Source organism: Condylura cristata, unplaced genomic scaffold (genome assembly GCF_000260355.1).
Source record: "Condylura cristata isolate star-nosed mole 26May11 unplaced genomic scaffold, ConCri1.0 scaffold00032, whole genome shotgun sequence".
Classification (NCBI taxonomy): Eukaryota; Metazoa; Chordata; class Mammalia; order Eulipotyphla; family Talpidae; genus Condylura; species Condylura cristata.
The window spans coordinates 1,387,800-1,407,584 of NW_004567133.1; positions in this window are offsets into that span (position 1 = coordinate 1,387,800).

Here is a 19,785-nt window from a genome sequence, read left to right on the forward strand (position 1 = left end):
GATAAAAAATTCAAAATTTCCATGAAAAAGAAAATTAAATGGAAGAATATAGAGAAAATGCAGAAAAGCAAATACAGATTATGAGAAATAAAATCAGTGAATAAAAGATTGAATTGCTAGCTAAATTAAGATAAATATGGAGATTTGGGTTATATGAAGAGCAACAAAAAAGATGAAACATAGGAAAAAGTTATTAATGTATAACAAACCAAATGAAAGAATGAATCTGTGTAATTGAATATGCAAATGAACAAAGAGTCTGAAAAGAAAAGAGAAAGTATAAAAAAGAAATGGAAAACACTGAAAATTATTCTACTCCATGAGGGATGGCAATATAAAATTAGTGGGTATACCAGAGGGGGACGAGAGAAAAAAAGAAAGCAAAATGTATTTATAGACTAAATCTACAAATCTGGGAAGCTAAAATACCTAAACAAAATGAAATCTACACCAAGACATATAATGATGAAACTTCAAGCATTCAAGACAGTATTGAAACTGGAAAGGGGGAAGGAACAGATAATCTATAATGTTACCCCAATTGGGTGAATCTTGGAATTCTCTAGAGAAACACTATGGGCAAGGAGAGAATGAAATGGCTTGTTTCAATTACTAAAAGATAAAAGCTCTCAGTTAAGAACACCCTGCAAGAACATTCTACCATGAAAGGCTTTCCTTCAGATATGAGATACAAATGAAGGCCTCAGACAAAGAGAAACTGAAGGCGTTTGCAAACATTAAAAACCCCCAACCCCCCAAGAAATATGACAGGAGCTCTCATAGCTTAACAGAAGAGAGGAACGTACACAAAGAACCTAAAAAGGAAGTAGATTGAACAACAACAACAAAATGTTAGAACAGACTTTAATGTCAGTATCACTCTGTGAATTGACCTAACTCACCAATTAAAAGACACCATGTAACTGGTTGGATTAGGAAAATAGAACCCAACATCCTGCTGTCTCCAGGAAATTCATCTGAGTGCCAAATAAACATAGACTCTAAGTAAAGGCAGAGTATCTATAAGCAAATGATACTCAAGTATGCAGGGACAGCCATACTTTCATCAGAAAAAGTAATGTCCAGTTAAAAAAAAATTGTCAGAGACATTTTGTGGGGGTGGAGTGGGGAATGGGATCAAAAACGGGGAGGGGGGGAAGGGAGGGAAATGCACGGAACTATGGTGGTGGCACAAGGGTGATTTGGTGATGGGAAACCCGTGGGGATTACAATCGAGATGGGAAAAAAAATGTGCAAAATGATGTAAAAATAAACTTTTGTAATAAAAAAAATATATATAAAAAAATTGAGACAGAGATGAAGATTATACAGTGACCAAGGGAAGAATATGTTAGAAGACCTAACACTCTTTAATATCTACTCACCAAAATATGTTAGGCAATTACTATCACCTTTAAAAGCAAATAATAAGAAAAGCACATTAGTGATAGGAGACATTAACTTTCACCAATGGACAGATCAACTAGACATAAAAGAACTAGGTTATTTATTTGAACTCTTGCATAGGTTTATATTGCTGTATCCTTCCCTCTGTGCCACTTTTGCTGTGTCTGATAAGTCTGGAAGATTGTGTCCTCGTTGCCATTTGTCTCAAGGTATTTTACTTCTACTTTGATTTCCTCACTAACCCAGTCATCTTTCAGTAGTGTGTTGTGTAGTCTCAAATATATTAAAATGATACATTTTATTTCAAATTTTGATGTTGAAACTTAAACTTTAGAAATTGGAATCCAGTATTTAATTTACCTAATATCAAGTGACATTCTGTTGCTCACTATTAAGAATAAGAATACACTTGAGAGCTCCCCCCACCTCCCATGGCACAGCTAGTTAAAGCACAGCACTGCAAACTAGCTGTAGCTGCTTCAGTGTGAGTTTGATCCCCCGCCCTGGGCGTGATCCACATGGTGCAGCACACCTCTCCTGTCTTGCCTGCTGCTCCCCTAGGCAGTGTACTTCATCAGTCTTCCTGTTCTGCTTTCCACTCTGTCTCTGGTGAATCTTCTCACCGCCCCTGCATCTGTGGCCTGTATCCTGGTTCTGTATGCATAAATACATAAATTTTTTTTTTTAAGTATAATACACTAGAAATTATGAACAAACTAATGAAGGTAAGCTGTACATTCATAATAGATATTAGAAAGTTACTTCTATTAACAGTAGACATTGTAACAACAGATATTATGGCACTTAACTTTCTTATTTTGAAAGGAAAACCCTTAGGAATGGAAGTATTGAAGTGTGCTCTCTATCTTAACATAGTCAAATGTATGTCTCAAATTAATAATCATTATTTACTATAGTAAAATATTAGAAACGGTAACAAATCTGAAGTGAGGTTATTGAAATGTTCATTTTTGGAAGTGTGACTTAATTTGTTATTTGAAAAATTATCAGCAAATGACAGAAAGAAGGAAGCAAAATTAGTGTAATTTGAAGGTAATGATTAAAAAATAGAAAAGGTCAGGCCCTCCCTGCTGGCGCAGAGGGTTAAAGCACTGCACTAAGAAGCTTAAGCCAGTTCCATATGAGTTCGATCCCTGCCTGCCCGGAGGAGATCCACATGGTGTGGCAGACCTCTCCTGACCCGCCCGCTGCTCCCCTCAGCAGTGTACTTCGTCCATCTGCCTGTTCTGCTCCCCTCTCTGTTCCTGGTGAATCCTCTCACCCTCCGCATCTCTGGCCTGTACCCCAGTTCTGTATGCATGCATAAATAAATCTTTAAAAAAAAATAGAAAAGGTCAACTGACAGATTATCAGAAACAGTTTACTAAAGGGTTTGTTTACAAATTAAGTATAAATTAAGTATAAATTAAATACTTTTATACCAATAATAACCACTTAATATCAGTCAGAGAAAACTCCATTCACAATCACAAACCCAAAAACTTGAAATAGTCAATACGAAGTATACATGATTTATGTGAAGAAAACTCAAGAATTTTAAAAGATGATATATGAAAGAATTGAGAAAAAGAAATCGTACCTCCTTTACACATAAAAATAGCCAGACTTGTAAAATATCAGATTTCCTTCATTCTGTAAATTCAGTGTAATGCCAATACAAATTGTGAGATTTTTTTTTTGATTTATTTATTTGTGCATACAGAACTGGGGTACAGGCCAGAGGCTCAAGGGCGGCGAGAAGCTTCACCAGAGACAGAGCAGGGAACAGAACAGGCAGATCGACAAAGTACACTGCTGAGGGGAGCAGCGGGCGGGTCAGGAGAGGTCTGCCACACCATGTGGTCACCTCCGGGGCAGGCGGGAATCGAACTCATGCGGAGGTGGCTTTAGATTCTCAGTGCTGTACTTTAACCCGCTGTGCCACCAGGGAGGGCCCCCAAATTGTGAGATTTTTGAACTTGATGTTCTGATTGATACTCAGTTATTGGAATGATGGAAGTTTTTTGATTGACTGTGGCACGTTTTTTAGAGCTAGGGGATGGATGAATGTAGGAGGTTGTCAAAGTGTGGTTTCAGGGATCCCCTGTTGTGGCTCACTCATACAAGTTCAGGCATAATAGGTGCTGCTGGGTTAGGCACTCCAGAAACTGAAGCATGAACTTGAGGTTAGCAAAAGGAAACCTTGGAGATCATTTTCTTTTTAGAAGATTTATTTATGCATATAGAACTGGGGTACAGGCCAGAGGTGTAGGTGTGGTGAGAGGATTCACCAGAGACAGAGTGGGGAGCAGAAGAGGCAAATTGATGAAGTACACTGCTGAGGGGAGCAGCGAGCAAGACAGGAGAGGTCTGCTGCACCGTGTGGGTCACCTCTGGGGTGAGGGATTGAACTTGCACTGAAGTGGCTTGCAGTGCTGCATTCTAACCCACTACTCCAACATGGAGGGCCAAGAGAAGATCATTTTCAGTGGTGGTTGTGGCTGCAAAATGAAGGGGGAATAAAGTGGTGACAGTGGTAATAAATGATACAAAGACTAACAGATTCTAAATACAGTGGTAGACCAGAGGAAAGATTGTGATTGGAGGGAGATGTGAGTTCAAGAAGTGATACCTGGTGGCACAAGGGTTAAAGGCACAGTGTTCTCAAGCTATCTCCAGCCACTGCAGTTTGATCTCCAGCTGGGGATCTGACACACATGGCACAGCAGACCTCTCCTCTCTTGCTTGCTGCTCCCCTTAGTAGTGTATTTCAGTGAATCCACCTGTTCTATTCCTCACTCTGTCTCTGGTGATTCTCTCATTATACTGTTCTTATATGCATAAACAAACCTTTAAGAAAAAGGAAAAGTGATATATTTTTCTTTAAATATTTATTTATGCATACAGAGCTGGGATACAGGCCAGAGGTGCAGTGGCAGTGAGAGGATTCACCAGAGACAGAGTGGGGATCGATGAAGTATACTGCTAAGGGGAGCAGCGGGCCGGTGGGGAGAAGTGTGCCACACCATGTTGAGCACCTCCGGGGCGGGGATCGAACTCATGCTCAAGTGGCTTTAGCTTCTTAGTGCTGTGCTTTAACCTGCTGTGCCACCAGGGAGAGCCCATGATATATATATTTTAACTGGAGCACAGTTAAGTGTTGAGGGGAAGGGTGGGAGACCTTGAAGATACATGAGTACAGAGGTTATAGAATTGTGTTTCTCAAGGAAGAGGTAAACTGTTGCAATCCAGAGTCCAGAGGAAGGATGAGCTTTGGAGAAAGGAAAGATGTGTGGACGTGTTTGGTGACTGGGATATGAGAGGTAACCTTATGTGTTTATCTTTGTGTTTTCTGGGGAATGAGAAAAGGCATTGTAAGGGAGAGATGACAGACCTAAAGTCTGAAGAGAATGGACAAGATCACTGATAAATGTAGAGAATTTGAGAGAGTGAAGCATGAGCAGTGGGCTATGTTAAGAGCCTACTTATCGAGAACCTGAATTGAATTAAGTTCAGTAGTACCAACTGGGAGATGGTTTTGTCTTACACACAAAGTATTTTAAAAACTTTTAGTTGGCATTTTTGAATTATAGCTATGACCACATTACAAGTATAGAACCACAAATTTGTATAAAAAATAATTTAAAATATTTCTTTTTTCTCTAAAGCAAGTATTTTATAACTATAATTGACATATATTGAGGGCCTGTTCCCTTATAGGGGGAGAGGGGACAGCAGACTATGAGGAGGATGTTATTATCTCCATTTCAAAGTTGAAAAAACCTAGCTCAGATAATTTAAATAAGAAGTTGTAGATCACATAGCTAGTTTGTTGTAATACCAAGCTTTGAACTGTATCTCTTAGACTCCAGAGTGGTGATATTAACTACTATTGTGCAGCTTGAATCATATAAAATTGCTGTTTTGTAGACTAAAAATGATGAAGATTGGTGTTTTTATATAGTTCAACTTAATGCACTTTCTCACTACAGTGATTATCAAGGTGAGCATACTGCTTCCTTTGTGGCAGGTACTGTCAAAGTGTTTACGTTGCCATGATCTGCTCTAACATTTGGCAATAGTTACAGTTTTAATCATGTTGATTTTAAAAATCACTTTGCTGTAATTTTTGAATAATATACTTAGTTTTTAAAAAAAAATTCAAGTGAGTACATTTTGATGGTGTTACTTTTTCTTAACTATAGTGACAAAATCTCATTTTTGGGAAGAAGATCTGGGAATTTTGGCAAAAACATAAGGAGAAAAACACCATAAATCTAGTCTTTTAAGACATGCCTAAAACATGAAAATTAACTCACTTGGAATAAGTCTATTTTGTATTCATTTTACATATATGTATGACACAAGAGATAAACATAACTTGAATTTTTTCTAGTTATAAAAGCAATTCAAACCCACAGAAAAGTTGACAACATAGATAATGTGTGTGTGTATATATGTACACATATATGTCATATCATATATGTATTTTTGTTTTTCATGACCTGATTCAGACGAGAGTGGTAGTCAACTCAAGGCATTGTATGGTTTAGTTTTTAATTCAATAGGTTTCTGTTTTACGTATTTGTTGATTTCATGAAGAAGGTGATTCTCTTTTCATTTGTGAAACTTGTTTTGGTGCAGAGGGAGTGAATTCCTTCATATCATCTTACTTCATTGTCAATTTGTGAACACCCAGAGATTTCAGCCAATGATATTAAAAGTCAATTACTCATTCTCTCACTTTACTAATAAAATAATAGTCTTAAATTATATTCGTATATTTCAACTTGAAACTTCCATTTAAATTTATGAAGTTAGAGATGGGATTTTTTTTTTCTCAGTTGAAAAGTCTTATTGTAAAGGATAAAATCTTAGGCCTGTGGTAGTGTTTGTTTTTTATTAAGCCTCTGAAGGATTCTTGGCCATCTTTCTTTTGATTTCCATATAATTGGTTAGATCACAATACTTGAAATACATCTGACTAGTTATTTTTTATATTGAAGACCTAATCTTAAATGTATATTCTTGGTCTCTTCATGTAACTTTTAGTTCAAGTGTAAAAATTGTTTAAAAGAGGCACAGATAATTAATTATGTGACTGAGAAAAATAATTTCCCCCAAGTTAATTGCACAAATTACTGTAGCCCTAAACTGTTAATGATTGTCAAAAATCTTTGATGCATAGAGCCTATTTAGTGCCAGTATTATTTGAGTAATTGAAATAACTACATTAGTCCTTCAACAAATGATCTCATCCAAGGCATAGCAGTATCAGTGCTTTTCTTATATTTTAGAGAAACTCTTTGGCAAAGAAACTTAAGTCAATGTTATGGGGCAAAGTAGATTATTATATTTCAAAATACAGATATTAGGATGTCTTTTAAATTTCAAAAGGTAGCTACAACTTTTAGATCTTATTATTCTTTATAAAATTTTATATTACTTGACATTTTTAAATAAGTTAATGTTTTGTATTTTACACAGCCTTAAAGAAGTAGATAGAATTGTCACTATAGATATCTGTTCATAGAAGAAAACTTTGATATATTATTATTAATATTTTCATTTATTTTTAAATGCCAAACTATTTATGTGTTTGTTAAACTTTATCTTCTTTGTTATATATACTTTTTGGTATTCTGTAGTCAATAGCAGGTTCCAAAGTAGTTAACTGGAATATACTTTTGTTTTCAGTGGCAATATATTCTGAAGGGCAATCTGAAGAATACTAATTCCTTTAAGAAATTCATTTTCAAAATGAATGCTATGGCTCAATAAACTCGAGGAAGACTGTATACTATATACTGTTCTTAAAAGAGTCACGATGTACATTAACATATAGAACAAATAAATCAATTTAACATTATCTACTTCAGTATTTCCTAAATTTATTTAATGACAGAAACCACCTCTCTTCTTCTTTTTTTTTTTTTTCATAAAAGCAGTGGACTTCTGAAGGACTTTCTGTGACCTTGTATCCCAACACCATTTTGGGTTGTTCTATTTTATGAGCAGTAGCTCTTCTTTCCCAGCATTCAAATGCAACAGATGTCAGTCTAGTACAAAAGTACCTACAGATATATGTAACAAAACCTCTATAATATATACATTGGTAAGGCTATACATACACATAATAGATGTACACATATATGCATGATCACATACTTGATTTATTCACTATAATACCTGTATGTATAGCAGGTTGTAGTGTGTAGCAGTAGTAGAATCAGAAAATGCTTTTTGAATACATAGATGAGAAAAACTTACCAATTCATGACATATTTCTGTCTTCTTCAAAACAGGAAAGAAACCATGTAACCATTGTTACTGAATAAGTATGTCAGATGACAAGAGCCTTGGATTTTGGGTTCAAACCTACAGCTCAGAATCTCAGATGAGATTTTACTTTTTCTCATTCATTTGATCACAGGCAAGTTTGGGGTGTTTTCTGAACCTTGGTTTCTCACCTGTATATGAAGTTACTACTTATGTAGGGTTATTGGAATATAATAAATGGAATCTATTAAAACTGATTTAATTAATTGCAAATAATGCTGTGAATGTATATAGATCTTGATATGGGATAAATCCTTATTAAAAATGTTAGTAACTATATTTTCCATTATATATATATGTTGAATAAGAAAATTCCTATTTGTCATTTTTGATGAAAACACTAATTTTTTTTAAAGATTTATTTATTTATGCATACAGAACTGGGGTAAAGGCCAGAGGTGCAGGGTGGTGAGAGGGTTCACCAGAAACAGAATGGGGAGCAGAACAGCCTATTGACAAAGTATACTGCTGAGGGGAGCAGTGGTCACATCAGGAGAAGTCTGCCATGCCATGTGGGTCTCCTCTGGGGTGGGCATCAAACTCATGCGGAATTGGCTTAAGCTTCTTAGTGCTGTGCTTTTAACCCACTTAACTACCAGGTAGGGCCCTGAGGACACTAATTTTAAACTATGAATATGGGAATAACATGTTTTTCTTGATAATGGGGAATAATAAATGGGCTTTATTATTTCTTTCTTTTTTTTTTTTTTTTAAAGAAATACAGCCTCTCTCTAAAATTCTTGAAAATTAAAGAGTATCTTCCTGCCTTAGCTTCAGACTCTTTGTACTGTCCGGTCTGTACTCGCAATATTCTTCCACCTGTGGTGATTTGTCCCTTTCATTTACATTTCTAATACCAAAAACAAAAACAAAAACAAAAAACCGGACCCAGTAAATATATCTCTATCCCTTTACCCTGCCTTGCTTTTTTCATAATTTTTTTATCATTATCAGACATTTTCATATATTGTTTGTGAGATGAAATGAATTCCTAATATTTGTAATTCTGAATTTTAACAATTTCAGTGGAACAAATTTGTATTTGCTTGTATAGATTTTCATACCCACTTCAGTACCTTAAAATTAACGAATCTATAAAATCTCTAATCGAATTTGTTTCAAAATACAGGTGCTGTCTTTTCCTTCTCTGCATGGATATTTCTTTCCCCACAGGGAGGAAATTGTGATAAAAGTGTTATAGATTTTTACTAGTCAGTAACATTTATCAAGTAAACAGTGGGGACACATTTCTCTTGACAAATTGAGGAGGTAGGTAACAATAGGAAATTATGGAACTGCTTATTTTAAAATTACATTGATAACTTTAAAAATTAGGTCATTGAAATAAGGCTCCTTTTATTCATCAGTATCTAGCTACTATATTGTGTAATGTAAAATTATTAATATAATGATATTTGAAGATGTGGAGCACTTGGTATCATAGGTTTAGTATCTAATTAAAACCTTCTTCCTGGTTTGTACACTGCCACCTTCTTGTTGTACCATCACATGGAGGAAAGATTATTCCTTTTGTGTCTCTTTATGAGGACTTCATGAATTACCCCCCAAAGGCCTTGCCTCCAAATACACCCACCCTGACAATTAGGACTTAAGCTTGTGCAATTGTGCACAAACATTCAGTCCATAGCAAAAAATATATTGTTTAATAAAAATAAAACTTGTTGAAGCTCATGTAGTTTTTACTAGATGGCAAATACTATTTGGAGCATTTTGCATATTAAATTTAGCTAGTATTACTCATACAAATATACATTGTCCTGATATAATTCTAAATGTTTAGATGGAGTTCTGAGCTGGAATCAGGAGGTGGGTGTTCTCAGTTCTGACTTTGTGTATGACTAGATCACAATTTTTGACTATACTAGTAATCACTGTGATAGAAAAAAACCCAGCTGGCTTTGGACAGACTGTGGTGGAAATGTGGATGGTTACCACTTTGCTCTGGGGGCTTAGATGGAAATAAAGTACTTGTTTTTGGAAACGGGGCGGGGCGGGGAAGCAGATGCTTGCTGTATCGGAGCAGAAAGCCTAACTGAATTATGTCTTGTTTTGTGGAAAGCAGAAATTATTATGCACTTTTGTGGAAAACAGGATGTATAAGTGGTAAACTTGGGTATCTCGCTGATTTCTAAGCAGAGTAGTGAAGGTACTGTTTGAGCACATAAGGGTTTAAGTGGATCTTTATTTCATGTTGTCCTTGTATGATGAGGGAATTTTGGACACTATAACACATAAAGAGAGTATCATGTGAAGACAGAGACAGAAGTATAAGTAATGCTGGTAGAAGCCAAGGAATGCCAGGGATTGTCAGCAGCCATCAGAAACTTGGAGAGAGATAAGATTCCAATTCTTCTTTTGAACTCACAAGAAGGAAGACATCTTAATGTTTGATTTTTTGATCTCTAGAATTGAGAGAACAAATTTCTCTTTTTAAGCCACCCAGCTTACGTTATTTTGCTGTAGAATTCTGGGAAGAAGACACTATCTTCTTATGAGCACAAGTTAAATAACACACTCTAAATAGTTTAACAACAATTACAAACCAAAAACAAAATCTTTCCATTATACAGAACCAAGATCTATGAAGACACTTTTTTAAATTTGGAATTTTGGAAGTTTAAATTAAGCTACTATAGCTCCTTAGGTAATTTTAAATATTTTGGACCACAAGGGATTTAGAATGGAGTGAAAAACCTTGAAAATAGAATCAAAATAGCAAACAGGAAATAACTAGAATAAAGGCTGCATAAAGTGGTATCATGCCTTCTGCAACTTCTCTCTTGTAATTTTTGCCCTGGGTTGGCCAAGGGAAATGATTGATAGATTCAGCAGAAGCAACTCTTTAAAATGACTTTTCTATCATTTTTTCCCCTCCATCCTATAAACTGCACATGACCTTTTTCCCTTGTGCAGGACTTGGAAATGCACTTTGAGTATAAGTCATAGCTTATAGCAGAGTTGGAAGTAAAAGGACGACTTGTGGAATATGTGGAATAGAATTGTCCCTGAAAATTTTGCTTTGAAATGCATTCAGAAATGCATTTTTTTCTTTTAGTTTTTCTTTTGTAGCATAAAAAATTTCTTTCTACAAAGAAATAAATCTACCCAGAATGTGTTTTAAAAATTTTTGAAAAGCAGAACATATATATCCCATTGAAAAATAATAAAAATATTTAAAAACAATACTTGGCATATCTTTATAATAGCTATTTATATGTGTATGTGAATATTTGTTTGTATGTATATACACTTATGCACTAAAATATCCAACATACACTACCATTACCTAAAGTTAAATTAAAGCCTTTACAGAGACTTAAAAGGAGAACCTATATAAGTGCAGTATTGTACCACATTCATGATAGAAGCTGTGAGTATTATAAAGGTGGAAGGTGTCCTCACAAAAAGCTATAAATTAATCCCCAATTAATATTTGAACACAACATTTTTCACTACAGACTTTTTCAAAAATAATGACTCCTATGTACACATCATACAACTTTGACACTTATCAACAATTTGGCAATCTTATTATAGTTCCAGGAATATGACAGAGAGAATGTGCTGTGTTATTTTTCATTTCCTGGAGAATTTTAAAGCTGAACCAAAGGTGATTATGATTACCTCAGTTTGCATCTCAGACTGATAAGTACTTATTTATAAAAACATAACTGCTATTCCATTATCACACCTAAAAACGTGAATAGTAATTCCTTAGTAGTATCTGTTTTCCATACATGCTGAGATTTCTTTTTTTTAAGTTATTTATTTATTTATGCACACAGAACTGGGGTACAGGCCAGAGGTACAGGGGGGTGAGAGGATTCACCACAGAGTAGGGAGCAGAACAGGCAGATGGACGAAGTACACTGCTGAAGGGAGCATCGGGCGGGTCAGGAGAGGTCTGCTGCACCATGTGGGTCACCTCTGGGGTGGGGATCAAACTCATGCTGAAGTGGCTTTAGCTTCTGAGTGCTGTGTTTTAACCTATTGCACCACCAGGGAGGGCCCCCGTTCTGAGATTTCTTAAATTGTCTCCAATGATAGCCTTTCATACTTGGTATATTTGAATTATGGTGTAAAAAGATTCTTACACTGCATTCAATTGTTATATCCCTTAATCTATTTTTATTGTATAATAGTCTGCCCTCTTTTTATTTCTTACAGTTGATTTGTTTTCGGGTGGGGGGGAGAGTGTTTTGAGTGGCATAAGCCTGATATCTCTTATAAATCTTCCATGTGAGATTATAACATCTACTGGTGATTATTGCCCTGAATCATGATTTCCGCAGGAGTTGATAAACAGAGTATTTCTAATGACATCATTCCTTATTCTTTTACTAGTTAGAATTCTTTATTGAATTTATTCATTTTCAACTATGTGGTTACCCTGAAGTACACTATAATTTATACTTGAAAGGATAATAGTATCATTGTTTTATTTATTTATTTTTTTCCTTTATCGATTTTCAGAGTAATGAGCTGATGCTTCCTTGGCTACCTACTGCTGCACAGCAAATTACCTCAGAACTCAGGGGGTATAAAAAAACAACTTTTATTGTACATCATGTTTTGATAGGTCAGGAATTTGGGAGGGCTTGGCTGAAAATTTATATTCTTGGTGGCAAATTTTTAACTGGTAGGATTGGCTAGTCTGAAAGAGCCCAAGATGGCTTCACTTACATTTCTGGAAACTTGAAGGGCATTGTTAGAAGGTTGGGCTCACCTGTGATCATCTGGTGGTCCCAGCATAGTTGGAATTTTTCCACAGCAGCTTAGAGTTCATGGCAAGAATGTTCCAAGAACATCAGGTGTAAATTGCAAAACATATTGCTACTCATGGCCAAAATATTCCAAACCAGCTGCACTTCACTGGTTGTGAAGATCCAAAGATCCAACTTTGATTTTCAGATATATTTTTCATACTTTGGGCAGTTACATCTGATCTATGGTAATAATGCTATCTAGCTAGTATGAATTTATATCTGTCAGTATTAAAATTACTTAGTTTCTCAAATATTTCAGCTGTTAAAAAACATTTAATATTGACTAAAATGAGAGCAAATGACATTTGTACAAATGTAATCATTTACTTTTATTGTAAATAAAAGGTATTTTATTTACAAAATACTTTTGTATTCAAATACAAAGAGTATGAATTTGAAGACCAGTGTATCACATTTACTAGTTTATATCCATACTATCATATATTTATGCGTCTGTAGTGTTTTCACCAATAGATATGAGCCCCTGAAATATATATATACCTTGTGCTAGGTTTTGTAGGATGTATATTAGAAGTATGTGAAAGGACTTGAAGAAGGGAGCGTTTTGTGTAGTGTAGTGTCTTGTACTCAGATTATATGGGGGTATGTGTGAGATCTAATTGAGTTTCTTAGGAAAGACTTTAATGAGAACTGAAGATTTGAATGATCAGACATAAAGGATGGTGGTGTTTGGCTATTCAGAGTATAATGGAGGTGGTACTTCAAAAGGTTTTATTGAATTTTCCCAAGAAATTCACACGTGCAAGCACAGTATTCATTTCTGAAGAGGTAAAGACTAAGTTTTAGAAAAGAAATTTCTCCTAGATACTATTATAAACTTTGAATATTTCTATTATGATTTTATTACTTCCCATCTGTGGTAGATGGTTTATTGAAATTATTTGGATGTTATCATCAAGCTGTGACAATGATGCTTTAAAGGTCATACGCAAAACACAATTAAATTTTCTGAGTGAAGTAAAAATATACATTGTGAAATGCAAATACATTGAAGTAGTCCCTTTTTTTTTAATGTGGGCCTTTTTATGATGACATTTTGAGGTATTTAAGTAAATCACAATGTTGTTTTTCTTCTTGACTGCAATTTTACCTTCACTATTTGTATAGCTTAAAACTAGAAACCAGTGTGTTTAAGTTTCAGCATTGTTGAGGTTATTAATGTAAACTTTACTCTAAATTCAATAATAGATTCTAATTTTTTGGTGGAAACTTATAATTATTTTGCTCTTATGTAAATGTAATGACTTCTGATTGATAGAAATATAATTATGCATAATTTAGTTTATTATAAATTGTATAAATTAATGTTTCCTTTTTTAAAAAAGATTTATTTATGTTTATAAGAACTGGGGTGCAGACCAGAGGTGCAGGGGAAGAGGAGTGAGAGGATTCACGAGAGACAGAGTGGGGAGCAGAACAGGTGGATCTGCTGAAATACACTGCTGAGGGGAGCAGTGGGCGAGACAGGAGAGGCCTGCTGCACCAAATGGGTCATCTCCTTGGCCAGAGATTGAACTCATGCTGCTGTGGCGGTGGATAGCTTCATAGTGCTGAGACTTAACCTCTTGTGCCACCAGGGAGGCTCCTGGAAAAACCAACATTTCTGTCATTTTCTTATTCATCAGCTGTTTTAAGATTCCTTAATCTACCAATTTGTAACTTGTGTGTTATTTCACTTTTCTCCATAGAGGTGATGAATGATTATTTCTTTCAAAGGTTTGTAAACTGATATTTATTTGGAAATTTCTTGTTTATTATTGCTTATCTCAGGATATGTTAATATTATGATTATTTGACAGTGGTTTCCATTCAATTTGTGGTGTAGACTCGTAATGTGACTGAAAAAAGATGTCTTGGTTTTAATTTAATGAACAATTATTTAAATAATGACTAGATAAATGAAAATTTCTTTGCATATATTACATATGACAGAGGATACCCAACTATCTGAGTAAAGAGTTAAGGGAACATATATCAAGGACAGGAGACTAAGCTTTACATGAGATGCCTAGTGGTAATGAGATGCCTAGTGGTAATTTTACAATAGTCTTTTATTTCTCTGTTCCTGTGTTGACTGCCCACTGTGTGTGCTCGCTGAGAGGGTGAGAGTACTACACAGTTGTTCAGTACTGAAGGAGTATATTGCAAACTGCCCTAAAGTGGCATGCTGTGTGTGTGTGTGTGTGTATTTGTGTGGAAGTATGTGTTTATATATGTGTGCATATGTCTGTATTTATATCTGTCATCTATTTCAGATAATAGAGAATCTATGGTATTATTAATGAAGTCTGACTTTTTTATGTAAGCAAATTATTAAGCTGCCTTTAGATGTGCCATTATTTTAGGTGTGCAAGAATTCTCAGTGGAAAAGGAGTTTGAAATGTTTAATAGTAATAAATACTTATGAACTGGTTTTGAAAGCTGCTCTGGGCTGTTAGCCAGTTGATTCTTGTCAGTATTTCTACATGACTGAAGTAAGTTACTTCATAGCTTGAACAAATGCAGTCTTGGTAAATTATCAGTTCTGTCCAGTGATACATTATAGGATCCTTTAAATGTTGCTTTAATTGGTATATCAGTTTTAAGAAGATTTATTTATTTATGCATATAAGAGCTGGGGTGCAGGCCAAAGGTGCTGAGGTAGTGGTGAGAGCATTTTCCAGAGACAGAGTGGGGAGTAGAACAGGCAGATCTACTGAAATACAATGCTGCGGGAAGCAGCAGGTGAGACACAAGAGGTTTCCTGCACCATGTGGGTCAGCTCCTCAGATTGGGATTGAACTCAAACTGCTGCAGCAGCTGTGGATAGCTTCATAGTGCTGTGACTTAATCCCTTGTGCCACCAGGGAGGTTCCTTAATTGGTATTTTAATAAATATGCTTTGCTTGAAAACTTTTGTATTTACACCATTCTGAATTGAAATGTAGACAGAGAGGATTTTGAGAGGAGAATGGGATTATCAGTATATTTATAGGGAAACTTACACTAGCAGCACTGTACAGGATTGATAGAGTCAAGGGCAGTGATTAGCTCTAGCCCTGTAAGAAAGTTAGTACCAGCATTCTTGATTTGATTTCATTGGTTCCTTTCTTAGTTTTGTGTTTCATTTTTTTTTTTTTTTTTTTTTTTTTTTTTTTTTTTTTTTTTTTTTTAGATTTATTTATTTGTTCATTCAGAACTGGGGTACAGGCCAGAGGCTCAGGGGCGGCGAGAGGCTTCACCAGAGACAGAGCGGGGAGCAGAACAGGCAGATCTACGAAGTACACTGCTGAGGGGAGCAGTGGGCGGGTCAGGAGAGGTCTGCCACGCCATGTGGTCACCTCCGGAGCGGGCGGGAATCGAACTCATGCGGAAGTGGCTTTAGATTCTCAGTGCTGTGCTTTAACCCGCTGCGCCACCAGGGAGGGCCCTGTGTTTCATTTTTTAAACAAATGCTAGAACAAGGTTGTTAAGTGGTTAATTCCAAGTGAATTATTTTTGCTGTTTTTGAAATATGAATTCAATCACTATTCTTCTGAACTCTCTTAACTTGGAATTGGTTGTGTTTATTAACCTACACTCTTGGCTTATAGTTGTCTATGGAAAAGCTTTCCAGAGATCCTTGACAATAGCCTTAGTTCTGTATGTAAGTAGTAAGTGTGTTTCTTTTCTTCTTTCTGGAACCACTGCTAGTGTCTAAGGGAAATTTGCTGTATATGTTCACTTCCCCCTTTGCCGTGCCTTTGTACATTATTGTCACGATCAGTCCTATGGAGTCAGACAGACCATGCTCAGGGGTGACTGCTCTTTATTCAACTTTGGGCCAGTTCATTGATCTTACCTGAGTTTTGGTTTCTTTTTCCATATACCATTTTGTGTATTAAATGAAACATACTGAAAGCATTTACTTTGTCATTTAGATGAGGGTAGTAAGCTAGGGTAAGCCAGTTTCCTAGTTTGGGGTGTGTTTCAGAAGAAAGGATATTTAGGGAAAATATTTCTAGCTATCCATCATGGACTTTTTTTAGGAATTGAAAAATCACATGCAACATCCATATAAAAATAACGCCCACATATATAAAGGGACCATTGGTATGTGTGTATGTATACAAACTTAATGTATACACAAAATAACTCTAGGAGCTTCCATTTTGTAAAATCACTATTAACAGTACATTTGTAATACAAGCATCTACTTTTCTATCAAAACAAAAAAGCAGAAACTACTCTAATTTTTACCTTCTCCTTGAAAGACAAGACTGAATAAACCACAGAGTGAGAGAGACATGAAGGTTGGTTGCCAAGGGATCAAGAATCCTAGAAGGGGCAGAGAGGATCTTGAATCTTTTGTCCAAAATTGATTTCTCTCTGTAATGGGTAGGAAAAAAACAAAAAACAAAAAACAATCACCACCACTACACACAGTAACAGAGATTAAGGATACTGGTCGACACTAATTATACCTGGGGGTGAAAGGTCTTTACAAGTTGTCTTTTGTTGCCCCATCAGTTCATACTTTCTCAGAATCACTAAGGTTCCAGGAATTTCATTTTTAAAATTCTATAGATCGGCCCTCCCTGGTGGCGCAGCGGGTTAAAGCACAGCACTGAGAATCTGAAGCCACTTCCGTATGAGTTCGATTCCAGCCTGCCCCGGAGGAGACCACATGGCGAGCCAGACCTCTCCTGACCCGCCCGCTGCTCCCCTCAGCAGTGTACTTTGTCGATCTGCCTGTTCTGCTCCCCACTCTGTCTCTGGTGAAGCCTCTCACCGCCCCTGAGCCTCTGGCCTGTACCCCAGTTCTGTATGAATAAATAAATAAATCTTTAAAAAAAAATTCTATAGATCACAGGAGGAATTTTCAAACAACATAATTGTTGCTGATAGCCATTACCAAACTTTTTTTTTTTTTAATAAATTAGTGAAAGACAAAGCTGCTATGCGCCCTCTTTCACAGTGCCGGGCTCTCCAGATTTTGCATCCTGTTAAGTGATATTTTTTATGACCTGTGTCATGGCTAACTGGCCTCAGAAAGCTACTTAAAATCTGTAATTATTAGATATGAAAGGACTAGTTAATGAAGGAACAAATAAACATAGTGATAGTGTGTTTACACCCTCAGATATGCTCATCTCCAGTTTGTCATTGGGTAGCCATACCCCATTTAATAAATTAGATTTAGGAAACCAGCTTTATGTGTATGATATACAATTATTTACTTATATGATAAAGCCCCAAGCTGGGTCCTATAAATTGATGATGAAGATCCTTCATTTAGCAGATATTTCTTGGTCACTGTTCTATGCATTACTCAAGAGCAATGATCCTCTCTTCAGGAAGTTTCCATTTTGAAAGATTTGTAAACAAATCCCTTAACTTACTTAGTGACTACCATATGCCTGGCATATGGTATGCCATGGTTGTAGTCCCTGGAGAGAGAGGCAGATATAGTCCTGCTCAGAGCAAACACCATGAGTGGTATCAGAAAGGTAGAGGCAAGGCCCTGGGAAGAACAAAGAAAACCCTACAAAGAATCATTAAAGGCCAGTGTGCTGTGATGACTTGAAGAATATCAGAGTTCAGTCTTTTCCTTTGGCCAAAATAAAATCACTTTATGACTAGAATATTTTATATTAGTACTTAATACTTTTCAGTCTTTAATTATAAGCATTGACTTGATTCAGTTTTAAAAAATTTAGACTGGGCCCTCCCTGGTGGCGCAGCGGGTTACAGCACAGCACTAAGAAGCTAAAACCACTTCTGCATTAGTTCTAGCCCCACCCTGGAGGTGATCCATATGGCTCAGCAGACCTCTCCTAACTCACTGGCTACTCCCCTCAGCAGTGTACTTTGTCAGTCGGACTGTTTTGCTCTCCACCTTGTCTCTGGTGAATCCTCTCACCACCCCTCCACCTCTGGCCTGTACCCCGGCTCTGTATGCATAAATAAATAAATCTTTAAAAAAAATTAGACCATGGTTTTTATTTCTAGGAAGAAAGTTATGAACAAAGTCTATACAGCATGTGCCGTTTGACAAATTACTGAAACCAATAGTTAAATATTACCTCAGAGTATATCATTTATTATTCATATATTATTACTGTATGTTGACTTGATCATTCTTCTTAAGTAATTGTTTATACAAACTTACTGATTTGACCTGTATTTGTATTAACTTTTTTATTTGATATGTTGGACACTACCATAGATTGTTCTGTTTATGAACAATGTGTATATGTTTGTTAACATACACACTTTTAAATTCTGCTTTTAGAATGCTTGTACACTCAACTGTATTCAAAGTTTTATAATAATAATGCAATATAAAATGACAATGCTATTTATTTACCAAGAGTTTATAAGTTTAGCAGTTTTTAGTTTTGAAATAATTAAGCAATGGTGATGTACAGATCCCACTGCATTTCAAAGACCTAACTAGTTAATTAGCTTAAGTGATTCTGTCAGCCCTATTGACAGTTTGGAGGCACATAGTGCTGGCTTGTCAAGCTACTGAAATGACACACATAAGAATGACATTACATGTTAGCTTCTTTCACTTTCTACCCTTGAGCTATATGTGCTGGCTTTCTTTTTCATGACATAAAAACAAAACCAAGTAATGTAAATTGACACTTTTGCTTTGGATTAAAATGGACCTTTTTATTCAATTGAGGTTTTCCACTTCTTTTGCTTTGCTGAGATTTTACCAATGTTCATATCCTCCACCCCACCATTCACTTATAAGGGGTTCTCCTTTAAAAATTTTGGATACCTCTGAGGCCATTTGATTTATGTTCTTGATCACTTAGAGGACAACTTGATCACATACTGACACCTGTGTATGTTGTCTTGCTGCCTGTACAGTCAGGTGGTCTTGTTCTTTCTCTTCCCCCTCCACTACTTTTTAGGCATCTTTTATGGGTGGTCTTTGAGGTATTGCCACTTATTTTTATCAAACTTTACTTAAGTTATGCGTGTATTCTATAGCATACATTTAATATAGTTTGGATCTAGAATTCAACCCTCTCCCTGTTAGGGAGAGGTAAGGAAGTGGAAGTAGAAAAAAGAGAAGGTGTGCAAAGAAATCTAAGGAGCTGGCTGCATATAAGTTAGGTATGTAAGTAAGGTATGGCTAGAAGTTAAATCCTGGGTGACTGCTGACTGAGTGAAAGAAGTTAAGCGATCTAGCCTTTGTGCATAGGTGGGTTAGGGCAAGGGAATGAAATGGAGAGTCTTATTTTTGACACTCCTA